Consider the following 10,493-nt stretch of genomic DNA (forward strand, 5'->3'; position numbering starts at 1 on the left):
ATAAACTACCATTCACCAAAAATGGCAATGGTGGAGTACTCCATAGTTCATCCCAAATAAGACACAGTGTAGCAATAAAAAAATCCCTTTAACTAATCATTAACAATTAAATGTTGATTGCATGGTGAATTGGAATAATGATACAATCAATGTTTTGATTTGTTCCCTATGAGCCTTGCTGTCACTGTGCTGGGTACAAAACCTCACAGGAAAACGCTCGATTGCATTTACCACGACTAGAGGAGGGTAGCAATTTTGTTTTTGGTAGCAGAAAAGATGGACAGTGGAACAGTCAGAGTGGCTAAACTATGTCCCACAAAAGAAAAGAGCTTGTTTTGGTTCCAGGAAAAGAAGGCGTGAAGTGAGAGTGAGGGAAACCAATAATAAACAGCCCTTCAGAAATAGTGCAAACCTTGAAGGAGAAGCCTCTGGGACAGGAAAGGGTTCAAAGGCAATATTTAGCTGGCATTATTTCTCCCACATCAGTAAGTAACTAAGCCTGCCTGCGTCCAGTCTTTTGCGACAGTGGCATGGTATAAGGAGGGTGCAGCTAGACTGCTTTTAATCTTAATGATTGCTTAATCGCTGCCTAATCTCCCAGCCCCATCTCAGACATGAAAGTGAGATCAGTCTTGTGAAGTCTTAGAAGTAAGTGTGTGTCAAAGTGTTTAAAAATTGTTTGATGGTAACAGTTAAAAAGATTTCATAATGAAAACTGTTTCTGCAGTTTAATGGGTGATTAAATGTGTTCTTTTTCAAGCTTTCTTGTAGAGAGAGACAAAAAAACCTTGGAAAAAAACTAGTGTTTACAATAATAAAACAGCAATTTAGCAGCACAGGCGATGCTTTTGTTACACCATGTCTAACTTATTTAGAGTACAGGCTCGGCTCAGTTTTTCAGGAGCACTTAAGCCTTATCTCTCTCACTGGAGAAAGCATCCATATCATCTACTTTTTCCTCCCTTGCTTCCTCTCCTTTTCGTCTTCGCCTCTGTCGTACTGTTTATTTACATCCCTCTACAAAGCCGTCTCAATATCCTCCTCTCTGTGCTCCACACGCTGATGAAATGACTTCATTTTCTAGACCTCAGAAGCCAAAGGGAATCGATTGCATGACTCAGAATGTCTTTCAGCTGCAAAACTAACACAACTTAAGGTCCTTAATTTAATCAAGGGGACGGAGTGATTTTGTCATGTGTGAAATGCTGGGGTTTATCTTCTGAGATATTCTTGGGCTTACAGTGTGTACTCTGCTGGGCTGGGCATAGGGGTCATAAATAACCCATTTTCTTTTGTGTCATATTCCTCAATGTTACTGTGTAGTGCAGGACACCGAGGCAATTTTATCTATGACCTTAAATCCTTACGGTGTCAGGTTGTAAGTAGTTTGAAATATTTTTTATCCTTTGTAAAGTCAGGAATACAGTGCTAAACACTTTAGGTGAGATCTACTCAAGGTTATTTATAAATTACTTGTTTTTGATCGGGACGTAAGATGCTACTTAGCGCCTGCACAGTCAATGGCTAAATGCAATTAAATTGTCATAAACCAATATAGTTTTGGACTCTGAGGCAGGACCCAAACCACAGTAATCAGCTTTTAAAGGGTTTATTTACAGGCACAAGAGTAAAAGTCTACAGAGTGAGAGAGTTTGGAGCTGTGAGTGCTTACAGGATTGCAGACGGTCTTCTTTCAGAGTGTAGAAATAACGTTAATTTGGGGTCAGCGTTGCACAGTTGAATACTGACGCTGATTTTTTAGTTTGAATTCATACTTGAGTCTCGTTTCCAGAACCAACAGAGGTGGAGGGCCAGAGTTTTACAAAAGGCTGATGCATTAGAGGGTGGACGGGCAGGTGAATGGCAGGTAAATGTACATACAGGAAAAGATCAGCTTGGAATTCCATGATCTTAAGTGTCATCCCATTCTTAATCCATAGGGTTTAATCTGACCTTGGCGATTCTTTGTACCTACGACAGTTTAACCTCTTCTGTGAAGGCTTTCCACAAGGTTCAAGAATATTTTTATGGGAGTTTCTGACCATTATTCAAGAAGCTGATTTGTGAAGTCAGACACTAATGTTGGACTCCAGTGAACATGTCTCCACTGTTCCACTGGCGGTGTGCTTTGCACCACTGCATCCAATGCTTTGTGTCACACTTGGTGATGTAAGGCTTAGAAGCAGCTGCTCGGCCATTGAAACCTGTTCTATGAAATTTCACAACTGAACTTGTTGAACAGATGGGATCCTATCACGGTACCACGCTGGAATTCACTGAGCCCCTGAGAGCATGCAGAGAGCAGTCTGCATGCCTAGGTGCTTGATTTTATGCACTTGTGGCTATGGAAGTGATTGGAACACCTGAATTCAATGATTTGGATGAGTGAGTGAATACGTTTGGCAATATAGTTTTCTTCAGGAGAGTAGAGCTTCAGCCAACCAGAGAATGTGAGTGTTTCACAAAGGCAGGGGTGTCAAACTCCAGTCCTCGAGGGCTGGTGTCCTGAAACTTTTCCACGTGTCCCTGCTGTATCACACCTGAATAAAATTAGTAGGTTATTAGCAAGACTCAATAGAACTTGACTGCATGCTGAGGTTGCAAGCTAACCCTACACAAGTACATTTAAATAAATGTAAGTAAATCTAAGTGTTTAGAAAAATATACTTCTAAAAGTACTTTTATTGCACCGTGTTCATTCACTACTACTGTAACATGAGTCAAATGGCTGAATTGCCACCTTAGCATGCCATCAAGTTCTATAGAGTCTTCCTAATGACCTACTAATTTTATTCAGGTGTGTTGCAGCAGGAACACATGGAGAAGTTTCAGGACACCGGCCCTCAAGGACTGGAGTTTGAAGGCTGTGCACTAATGCAACAAAGATCTGGCAGAGTGGCAGGCTTGAGCTGGTTTTGCGTACAAAGAGGAGATGAGCTGATGGGAAAACGTGTGTAGGCGGAAGTGTGGGAAATTGACAGAGGGGCGGGCCTTCAAAAACTCCACCTGAGAGCAGAGCGAGGATCAGATTGGAGAGTGAGAGCAGAGGGAGAGAAACCCAGACCTGCAACGGACCATGACGTAATTATTAAAGTTGTTAAGCATATTAGTCTATGAGCTTCAATATTTAATTTCATTCAGTTAGTCAAAGATTTTATGAAACATGATCAAGGCCTAAACTGTCACCTCGTGTCTCTTCTACTTGTCGGGTTCCCTTGCATTTAATCGGTTAATGGGGCTTCCAGTGGGTGCTGATTTAAATATCAGTGCAGAGTGCATGAACAGAAATAATAAGTCATTAAGCTTTCTTTATCATCTTGGATTAGACCTTGTTCTGATTGTCTTGCAGGAATGTTTTTGAAAGTAGAGCATAAATAAATTGGGTGATTAACATCAGCTTCCCAGGGTGCTACTTTACCAACAATGTGATTGCAGGGGGGAAAAAAATCATGACATGACACAGCACAATCTTGAATAATTAATCCAAAACAGAATTTATTCCTAAAAATCCATCCACATTTATGTACTCAAAGGGTAAATGGGAGCAATAATTACCTAAATGAAGTCTTAGTAGCTTTGATGTCAGTGTAAGTGGTGCAGGGTGTAATTGAATGTCAGCTACAAGCTTTGCCATAAGGTTCAGTTTGTATATTTCACTTTATGTATCCATAATTTATGATGTCTAAATAGCTACTGGCTATTCTCATCAGGTGCCTGTATTTTTTATTTATTTATTGTTCACATGGCTGAGAAAAAAAATAATGTAATTATAACAGTTCAAGGCTGATATTTTCACCTCACAAAGAAAGGCTTCCTCATGCGATGATTAGATTACTGAAACACACTAGAGGCTTGTGTAGGTGCATCTTTCTGAAGTGACTCGCTTGAATGAATTAATTTAAAACTTGTGAACTCCCCCCCCCCCCCCTCACGTTTGCTTTTGAATAACATCTTGTATTTTGTTGTAGCCAAAAGTGTGGTTGCTGTGGCTTTAAATATGTTCAATAAATGAAGATGACACTTTCTTCACTTTATTAAAATAGTTTCTCATGTTCATGGCCAAATGCACTGCTTGCCACCCGGCAAGGCAAGACGACTGGAGGCCCCAACTGAGTCACTCCCGATGGAAAAAGGTGTGCACGATTCTGCACGATTCTGCCAATGTACAGGGATTTCTTTTACTTATGTATTAATCACATTATTTTATTGTATAATGCCTTGGTGCCACTGGATTTTAACAAGTCTCACACTCATACATTAAGACAAATGGTGGGGGTGTAGTAAGGAAGTTGGGGGAAGCAGACAACTCCACAGGAAGAATCTTTTGTCTCTTCAAGGACTCTGGGAGGTAGCAAGGCGTGTGAACCTTAAGGTGTGAAACAGCTGTGTACTGCCTTTTGTTCCTGGAGAAGGTATTTAACTGAGAGCCATGCTAGGCTCAGGGAGACATGCCCCGCGGTCATGTAGGCTCTCCACGAGCTTGGTTGTCTGTTCTTTGTGTGTTTTGATTAAAGAATGTTAGCTACCGCTCGTCTGCAGGATTTATTTAATGGAAAACTTCCACAACACCAACAAAGAGAGGACAAAGACAGTGGTGAAATTAAATATAATGTTTAATAAGGACCTGCTGCCAAAGATACATTTTAACAACATCATTTCTGCTAGTGTTACATAATTTCTAGTGTTTACTTTGATGTTTAATATTAGTTCCTTAGCTAGCAGAGCGTTTTGTATCCAACTGTTTAATCTGATTTGAGTGTGCATGTTTTCTTTTTGTTTATTGGTGTTGGATCACAAGATAAGTGAATAGTAAATGCTGTTTGGAAGAACCCCCTGTGAATTTGTCCCCAGGGCCCCTGCTCATTGTGCAGATGTAAACTTTTTCTTTGCAGTTTGCAAAAACAGTTCCTATCATGCACCTACAGTACAAGAGCCTGATCGGAAGATGTGCTCAGTATCATGCTGAGCCCCCCTTAATTTTAGATTACTTTTTCTCAATAGTCACTCGGAAGCACATCCATATGTGCAGAGGTGCTGGGACACTTGGGGTAAGTGGACAGCTTCTTTCTGGGGATAAGGAGCAGAAATGGCTGGAGACCTCACAGCTCGTGCACCTTTACAGGATCCCATCGATTGCGAAAAGGCGACCAATGCCCAAAATTGACTTTGAGCGATTGGAGCCATTCTAACTCAGCCGGTCCTCCAAATGGACCTCATAATGTCATACATCCCAGCAGGACACAATCACCTGGCAACACACTGATTGATAGCAGCAGGCGGCACTCCGGCCCATCAGCTCAGGCAGATTTATCCATCACCGAAATTTGGATTTGATAAGCTGGTTGATATGAGAAAATACCATTAGAGTGGCAGGAAATGCAGCTGGGTGGGCGGTTGGGGGGAAGGTCTCAAATGCAAAGAAAAAAAAAGAAAGGGGTTTGTAAAGAACAGCTGATATTGATGAGTATCTAATGGGGAAAGGACAATTGCGCATAGGAGTACATCGACATATTATCTGTAGAAGCCGACGATGTGTCGCGTACAGTCCATTCAGGAGATTTTTCTTTTTGTCATACATCTATAATCTCACAATCATATTCACCAGGTTTATTACAGAAGAAGAAGAGTGCTTACTGTGTCGAAATCTGCTGAGGTTTGTCTGCCTTCGAGGCTGTTTGCTGTGGAGGGTGACAACTTAAATGCCTGATATAAAACCTGACACAACTAATCTATCATACATCCCCTGCCTGTCTGCTTGAAATTCCTCTTTTTAAAAAATGGTTTATTGTACAGCCATAAGTCACAGTCTACAATATTGCTGGCTGCGGCCTTGTGTGTTTACAAGATTGCATGTGTCGTGTGGATTTAGACAGCACATGCAGCCTGGAACATGGACATATCGGATCCTATTTTGAAATGCAGTCTTTGTTTGGATAGCTAAAATAAAAGGAAATCATCATGCTGGGTTTATTTACCAAACAGATTACAATATTCAGTATTTGTGAGGCATAATTTCCAAAAGTCTAGTAAGAAGAAAATAAAACTTTAATATGTTAATTATACCATCATTATGGTTGGCAGCGAAAATGATTCCTATTTAAACACAGAAAAAATGTCTCCTTTAATTAGACGTAACGGTAATACTGACGCTAACAATTCTTTAGCGCTTATAACAAAGAGCAGGGCACCCACATTCTGTTTAACAGCTTATCAGCAAGTTGAATAAAGCAAGCAAAGCTTTGTAGGAAGCCAGTACAATTCTATCAAAGGCAAGTCCTTATCTGTGAAAAAGCCCCCAAAATTGTCTTTAATGTAGTGAAAGCACTAAAGAAACTCTCTGCAACCCAAATGACACTTTAGGCTAGTTGTTTTTATTCCCCCACTGCCTTTGACAAACCCATTAAAACAAGTTAATTGTCCATTTTTATTACACAAAACATCAATTAATCATCTTCCCCTCCAACTCCTTTAGAGCCCCATTAAAGCATAAATATGAACGTCCGTCACCAGAACACTTTCAAAGCAGTCCACAGACTTCAGCGAGAAGCAGGGAAAATGAGAAAGAGATGCTCATCTGGGTCATGTTCCAGCTTGATAAACTAAAAGCAGCAGAGTGTTGGGGTTACATAAACGTACCAAATCTTCCGAATCCGATCACAATGATTTTTCATTCTGCTGCTGCTATTGAACTCCAATTTGAAACGGAGTCAGTTTGTGTTTTACTCATTGGCGTCATTGGCCTTATCGTTAACGGAGCAAAATAGTTTTAGGAGTCTCTGCACCGCTTGTTACCACATACAGTTGCGAATGTAACGCCGGGTCATTAAAACGAACCGACAATCACACATCTGTGTTTTGCTTTATGTCCTGCAGCATTTGCAATTTACAGCGTGTATCAGCATTTACAAATCTGTGCTGGAAATAAGCCGGTACAGCAGATTGGAGTCCCATATTAAGACATCAGGGCAGCCACGGCCCTTCACTGTCACTCCCCTCAACACAACCGTCAGCAGAATGTTGAAACCTCTGGTCTGCATAATGCAACACCCTGTCAAACACAACTAACCTTGTCAGGTAATGTGCATTGCCATGGTTACAGTGGTTTAATCCCGTTCGCGTGTCTGCTGTCCGTGTGAGCAGTAGAAGAAACCTTTGTTGCAACATCAATTAACATTTAAGATGTTCTATTTTTGCCCTCTAATGAGTTCATCTCAACAGTCTGCTTTGAAATGATAGCGAGGCTGTTTTCAGCACTGTAGAATACACTGTTTTCTCATTCCATCTCTTCTTGTCTGGGAACCAAATGATGTATCGCATCATCAGTCTGAGATTTGCTTTGACGTTTCCCTTCTAGGAGAACATTGCATTGGCAATGCATTGATTTAGTCTACCCCTGCCATTACACTCCAACTGAAATTTGAATTCGCTTCACTTTTTGTGTAATGAAATACACAGTACTGACTAATGATAGCTAATTATTATTCATGCATGCAATTTCTCAATACGTTTGTGCTGTTTTGAAGGGGTTATTCCTGTTACAGCAGTTGCCTGCATAATGGCCTTGCTGGTGCTGTGTTCTATAAAACCACATTTCTTACCTTTTTAAACATTTTTAAACACATACTTTTGACTCCTGTTGGCCTTGGTTTAATATTTTTACCAAGTAAAATTCCAACTGAATGGTAGATTGCCTACCTCGCTAACATTACAAAAAAAAAAACAACCTTGTAAGTACCCTAACAGAGCGCACTCTGCGTATAAGTACAAATGGCCCTGAGGCTGCATACCTCAGTGGAAAGTTTACATTACTCAGGTGTAACTGACCACAACATCAAATATTTTCTTGACAGTATGAATAGTTCATAATGCCACCTGTCTCCCCAGCCTCATCTCCATCTCTGCCTGTCCATCTGCAGACATGACATATTCCTTACATCTCACTGCTCTCCCTAGACGTGTCCTCTTTTCTTTCTCCCACCGAGTGGGATGGTTACCCTTACTCTTTTTCTGGTGTGATGAAATAACGTGTGAATTAGTAAAAATCTTAATGTTCCATCTTTGCATATTCCACAAAATGTTTCTGCAAATGTATTACTGTAAAAGCCTTGTTTAAAAATGAACTTCTGAAATACAAGAGTGCTTTTTATTTGAGACATATATACAATGTGAGTTTAAAGAGAGATTTCTTTCCTAATGCAGCTGTAGCTCAGGAGTTGGAGCGGGTCATGTACTAATTGGAACGTTGGTGGCTTGATCCTCAGCTTCTCCAGTCCACTTGAAGTATCCTCGGGCTAGATACTGAACTCCAAGCTTCCACTGGAGAGTGAATGTGTGCTGGATAGAAAGTGCTGTATAAATGGACCAAATTTGTGCTTGGAAACGTTCTTACCCCGAGCCAAAAATGAGGCTACATCTAAAATTATGGTCGGATTTATGACACGTTTGCACTGGTCAACCGTGCTGTTAGTGTTGTGTGCATGTTAGTTAATTAGATTCATTCCAAACCCACAGGCTTGTGCTCGCTCCGTGCAATCTGCAAACTATCTGCATAACACTAAACCCCCATTTATGCATATATGGAAAGTTTACCTTCAAAATGAAGTGAAAAGAACAGTGACAAAAACAAGCCTAAACCACAAAGAGAAGGTGACAGTCAGACTGAGGAAACAGTGTCTGAGAAGGAAGCCAGAGAAGATCCAACTTTTCAAAACCACCAATTATTATAAGGAGTGAAAAAAAATGGGGTGCGGAATATGACTTTGCTTTTCTTGCTCTCTTTCTTTCATTTGTTGCTTTTGTATGTCACCCTTTTTAACTGAGTAGTCCAAAATCAGTCAAATCCACAGTAATCTGTCATACAAAGTCAAGGGAAAAAACAATATTTGAGAATCTACTCTTGTTGGGTTCAGTTAGGATCGTAAGGAGACTGGCAGTGGTAACTCAACTTAAAGAAGGAATATCCCTCCACTCAGAATGAGACACTGACAACAACTTAAAGGGAGAAAAGTGATTTGAGTGTATTCAACATTTAAATGCTCCAAAACATAGACATGAACAAAACATTTAGACCATTTCAAACATGTAAATCTCAACAATGTACAATATATCACTTAAAGTGTCCATAAATATATTAGGTAGGCTGTCCTTTTCAGTTCAGTGCACTTAGTATTCAGTGTTCTTAGTAAGTGTTAATTGTCTTTAGTCACAGTTTTTGCTTTTTGATGCATCAGTTTTTTGTGTTAAGTGGAATCAGATCTGACCCCCCCCAAAAAAAGAAAAAAAGTAACAACATAAAGTGTCCTGAGATCTCAGAAAAAAAACGTTAATCCAAAAAAAATTGCAAATCGTTGTATCCTACCACCCTCCAAGGAAACAGGTGGCCTTCAGATTGAGAACGTCCTTTCTAGGCACCTCCAGTGGCATCCAGTCCTTAGATGGCACCGCTCGGTCCTTGCAGCAGATTTCTACCACGTAAACAAAAAACCAGCCTGCACACAACGTGCAGTGCAATCACTCACTTGTAAAATAAAACGTGTTTCTCTAGTGTTATCCCTTTTGTTCCTCACACATCACACATCTATACAGTTCTTATTGGCCAATAACAATTTATCAACAACAAAAATACATTTCACTGCAAATCATGAAGCATGAAAAGTGTCTCCGTGGTGTGTTAGCTAAAACTTCACATGTAAGCGCATTAGCCCAGGGAGCACATGTGGGTACGCTAGCATACTCTCCACAGGCTAACACAGCTAAGCAATCGTTAGCAGGTTCTAAGACAAATATCACATTTCCGACAAGCATTGTATCCTGACTGGTTTTATGCTCAGAAACTGGACTATGAATCACAACTGAAACTGCAACTGTGAGACTCACCAGGATATTCTTCAAAGAAAACATTAATTCCGTAGCGCAACACGTTACAGGACTGAATATCCACACAGCTTTGCGCATCTAGCTCCGTGCAGGCGGATGCAGTGAAAGAAAGTCACCACGCACGCGCTATGGTGCATTCACGGTACATGGGAAAACTCAGCATTTAACAAACAGTAACACTTCAAATTAGAATAAAAACAGAATACAATTGGCAATAAAATAACCATGGGTTACATGTACATTTAAGTTGATATAAGAAAAGACTAATAGCCTGTAAGATTAAGATGAAAACAGGCAGATATGTCAGCCAGAAAAGAGAAACCAGAATGTAAGTAACATATGTAGCAAGGGCTGAATCTCTGCCTCTGATACTACTACTACTAATAATATTAATAATATGTTTAATTTTGTTTGATTTTAAAGGTTAAAGCCTTCAGGTTTTTGGTATGTTTTGGAAAACTGTAAATAATGACCCAAAATAAAAGAAAAACACTAATACTACTACAGATGACATTATTGGTGGTAGCTAGGACTATTCAGTTTATAAATGTGTGTAAAAATGTTCTCAGACAGCCAGACCTTCACGGTTGTTTTGCATGCACGGTCGGAGGGACTTC

General features: G+C 40.2%; 1 long non-coding RNA gene across 1 annotated transcript; it reads right to left on the reverse strand.

The window, feature by feature from the left end:
• Window positions 1-8,992: 8,992 nt before the first annotated feature.
• Window positions 8,993-10,030, reverse strand: LOC143421703 (uncharacterized). Its single transcript, XR_013101264.1, has 2 exons — window positions 9,877-10,030; window positions 8,993-9,488 (listed from the first exon to the last, which is right to left on the reverse strand). It is a non-coding gene; the product is annotated as an uncharacterized LOC143421703 (long non-coding RNA).
• Between the last annotated feature and the right edge of the window lie 463 nt (window positions 10,031-10,493).

The sequence above is a fragment of the Maylandia zebra genome, linkage group LG13 (assembly GCF_041146795.1).
Source record: "Maylandia zebra isolate NMK-2024a linkage group LG13, Mzebra_GT3a, whole genome shotgun sequence".
NCBI lineage: Eukaryota > Metazoa > Chordata > Actinopteri > Cichliformes > Cichlidae > Maylandia > Maylandia zebra.